General features: G+C 37.9%; 1 protein-coding gene across 5 annotated transcripts in view; it reads left to right on the top strand.

Moving 5' to 3' along the window:
* The window catches only part of gnb1l (guanine nucleotide binding protein (G protein), beta polypeptide 1-like), a 115,499-nt gene that overhangs the window by 17,287 nt on the left and 93,687 nt on the right, over positions 1-4,525 (top strand). The window lies entirely within an intron of this gene.

The following is a 4,525-nucleotide window of genomic DNA, read 5'->3' on the forward strand; positions in this document are numbered from 1 at the left end:
TCATAGTGTTTGGAACAACTTCACTTCAGTGCCGTATATCAACTGTGTGTGTGTGTGTTTTTTAAACACAGCTAAAAAAGTTATTTTGCCCCCATTACAGAAACCTATAATTATTTTCACAGATAATTAATATGTCTTTTTGTCATATTTACGAGTTTTCCATCTGTAACCTTGAACTAAAACGTGAATCTCAGGGCAGTTGACAGCGGGGCGGAGTTTGCTCGCAGTTAATTGGCAGAGCTAATCAAAGCAGTTGATGAACACAGTACTGCCTGCAGGCGCTTTCGGTGGTTGAATCAGTGATGGCCAATGAAAAGACTGGTGTTGTAATTCAGTTTGTTTTTCACCAGCATTCCCCCCGTCTTGTGTAGACAGTGGGGCTCTAAGTGCCGCCTGCCTGAATTAGAATTGATAATTATGAAGTATTAATGGGGCGCCCCACAGGTAGGTGCTGACGTCTAACAGCAGGACCCTGGGCGGCCGTGAATCGCTTTGAGCTGTTGTCTTTCATTTGCTCAGACGAGGAGATCTGTTACTGTCAAGCTCAAGCCCGGCAGGCTGAGTTCAGAGGTACCCGTCTACCCAGATGAGGAACCCAGTGTGAACGTGTTAAGCAGTCTTCGCTCAGTGTGGGCACACTTGGCCCGGTCACTTCCCCAGCGGCTGTAACACACTGCTCGCTCTCGGTGTCAATCAATCATGAAGCGGTTGTCTAGTTATCCTCAATCCCTGCTGGTGCAGACTGCCATTTAAGCGCTTTTTGTTGGACTATTGGAATAGATTAAATGCCATATTAAGTAATGCTTTCTTTTGGGTTTGGCTTGAGCCTCATTTGGCACTTTTTGACTTTTTCCCCCAGCTTGGTTGTAATAGAGCCCTGTGGCTTCTGATTGGTTGGAACTTCATGAAGAGTGTCTCAGTACTTTTAGATTAGAGATACACATGATATATTGTACCGTTATTGGCTGATACTGATATTGGCCTTTGTGTGTGTGTGTGTGTGTGTGTGTGTGTGTGTGTGTGTGTGTGTATGTGTGTGTGTGTGTATGTGTGTGTGGTTTGTTTTGAAGGACGCCTGCTTGTACTGGTACATGAACGAATGTGTGTGTGTGTGTGTGTGTGTGTTTGGCCATTCAGTGTTGACGCTTTTGTTAGTTAAAACTATTAAAAATCATTTTCGTTAATTGAAAAAGCATAAATATTAGCTGAAATAATATATGAAGTATAATATAAATATTTTAATTAAGAACATAAAATATAAATTGTAGTTAAAATTGAACTTAAATGAAAAAATTGCCTTGTCAACTAACTGAAATAAAATATTTTAAAGTATGTTAAAGTATTGTCTATACTTAAAATATAATAAAAACAAAGCTAAATAGAACTATTTAAAATAATTAATAAATATGACGAACACACAGAATTGCTAAAAGTAAACTAGAATTAAAATGAATACTGAAAATAGAGAAGCTAATTGAATATATTAATAAATACTATAATAGTATATTATTAATACTAAAATTATACTGCAGTCAGTGTTGGATATTTAATTATTTACATTATTTTGCTCTTTTTTAAATTGTAGTACTCTCGCAAATTTAATATTTAATACATGAATTAACACTGTTTAATATAACCTTTTGATAATCTCACAAAATCTCAAACTTACTTTATTTTTACAAATTTATTTGATTCATTCATTCATTCATTGATTGTTCACAGAATAGTATAGAATTGATCATTTATCGACCATAACATGAAAATAGTTATCATCTTATCTATATTGGTCAGTTTTAGAATCATTGCTTCCTTACTTAACATGCACTTTAAATATTCAATGTGTCAGATTAAAACAGTAATTTGTTGCTTATTTGTGTAATTAAAAAAACAAACAAAGTGTAATTAAAATGCTTCAATCATACTGAAATTGCACCAATTTATTGCAAAGTTGAACAAATAGAAAATGTGGTAGTTCAGCTTCATCCAGCTTGTCTACATACAACCCTGCTGTAGCTTGATTATAAATGCACGTGTAAATGTACTGAGTGAGATTGGACAAGGCCTGGTGTTGGCGAGATGTTGGCGAGAAGGAAATGTTCCTTTACAGATATCTAGGGCTGCATTATTTCATTATTTAATGCGCATCTTGTCAGAAAGCCGGTTCTGTAATCAGCGGTAAATCTCCATCACCTGCGGGCTTTCACATGGAGCAGCATTAACTACACAGAGCCGTAGCCCTACAGATATCCATCAAACTCAGCTCATCACCATGACATCACCTCCACCAGCTCTGCTCCGCATGTCCTCTCGGTAAGCGTTCACGTTTCAGAGCCTGGCCTCTTTGGGTTCCTCATTATAGCCCCATAAACCGCTTTTGCTTTCATCAGCGTGTTGCATATTCTAGTAACCCTGTCGCACATCTGTTCACTCTTGTTCTAGGTGTGGCTTACATACACGCCACCCACAGTCCTTCACACGACTTGACCTAGTGGAGCTCCTCTCTCCTGATCTTCCTTTGAAGGCCCCCGGAGATGCGAGGAGGGTCTGTGCCAGGATCAACTCTGTGGTTTCCCTCTCAGCAGGGGCTTCGCTGGTGCATGGCGACTTGTTACCATCCAGTGGAACACCGCTGCTCTCCTCCCCTCCGTTCTGTTGTGGCTTCAGTCTGGAGCATCCATCTGAAGCAGCTGTTGGGATGATGAATCTTTCCCTGAAGCCCAAGTCCTAATCCGGCTAAAGCGCCCTCTTGTAGACCAGCCATGGAGGATATAATGAATTAGGTGTCTACCCAGGGTTCCATGACCCTTGACCTGTGACATCATCAATCAGGGAGCACCTACACTTAACTGAAGTGCAGGGGCCAGAGGGCAACAGACGGTAATGCTTAACAACTGTCTATGAGGCTTGGGGATTGATTTCCAGTTGTTTTATTTTTTATTTCATCCTAATACTCTCTGGTGATGTGTTTACATGACATTCGTGATTCGAAGGAAATTTTGTTTAAGCGTAGCGGGAAAAAGAAATATACCGTGCGAAGAGAGGACAACCATTGCAAAAAAAAGCAGAGGCAGAGAATAAGAGAGGGGGGGGATAGTCCCAATTTTTTGGGCCTTACACATATGGAAAGAATTTTTACCCCGCCAGATTTGCCTGTACCCGGTACACTAACGTTGCCCAAGGGCAGAAGATTTGTAATTTCTCATCCTTCTGTAGGTAAAACCCAAAGCGAGAACTAAACAAACCGACTGGACGCCCAAGTCAGCTGCCATGCATGTTTTTTTAATTCATTTAATTTTGAGTGTGTTTGTTTTTATCATTGGTTCTTGTTTATCATTGAACATACAGTATTATTAAAAAAAATTGTGGTCAGTAAGACTTTAGAATGATTTTTGAATAAGTCTCTTATGTTCACTAAGGCTGCATTTATATGTTCAAAAATACAGGAAAAACAGTAATATTGTGAATTATTATTATCATCATCATCATTTAAAATAACTGTTTTAAGAATTTTGAAAATGAATTTTTTTCCCCCTGCAGGATTATAGTAACCCTGCTATAAAAATGCATTAAAAATAAATTACTTGAAATAAAATACACTTTTATATATATATATATATTTATTTCAGCTAGTTGCCAAGGCAACATTTTAATTAAAATAACTAAAACAAACCATAATAAAAATAAATAAAAATACTAAAATAACACTGTGACGCGAAGCTGAATTTTCAGCAGTCATTACTTCAGTCTGCAGTGTCACATGATTCTTCAGAAATCGTTCTATTATGATGATTTGGTGCTCAAGAAGCATTTCTTACTATTATCAATGTGGAAAGTAGTTGTGCTGCTCAGTATTGTGGAAACTCATTTATTTGACATAGAAATATTTTTTGTAACATTATAAATGTCTTTACTCTCACTTTTCAGTCAATTTAATGCATCCTTGCTAAATATCAATTTCTTTCAAAAAATAATTTAAAAAGTGCACCTACTAACCCTAAACATTTGAAGAGTTGTGAATGTCTTACAGTGTTGCTTGTTTGTAAGTGAGAAAACCCAATAAATGTGTATTATATAAAGTAGTTTTATTGTAATGGGTGTTTGCATACACATCATAGTATAAATCTAGGCCTGTAAATGGCAACACTGTGTTGTCACTTGCACAAGGAGATGAATGATCTTCTGGATAAGGGGTGTGTGTGTGTGTGTGTGTGTGTGTTGTGTATCTGAGAAGGAGAGGGGTGAGGAAGGAGGGGAAGGACACCTCCGTTGTAAATCTTGTTGTGTAGACAGCATGCCTGCAGCTCTGTTCTGAGTTATGAGACTGTAGGCTTTTATCAGCTCTCTCATTCTGCTTTTATCCGCTAAACTGATTTATGAGACAACCTACTGCATGTAGCTGTGTAGCTCAAGCGCTTCTTGCGGATAATGAGTGGAGAACCTCAGAGGTGCTGTAAATCTGAGTAAACAAACAAGCACTCGCACCTGAAATGTCGCCTTTTTTTTTTTTTTTTTTTAGGTTTAGTGA

This window comes from Sinocyclocheilus anshuiensis, unplaced genomic scaffold (assembly GCF_001515605.1).
Source record: "Sinocyclocheilus anshuiensis isolate Anshui unplaced genomic scaffold, SAMN03320099.WGS_v1.1 scaffold1276, whole genome shotgun sequence".
Classification (NCBI taxonomy): Eukaryota; Metazoa; Chordata; class Actinopteri; order Cypriniformes; family Cyprinidae; genus Sinocyclocheilus; species Sinocyclocheilus anshuiensis.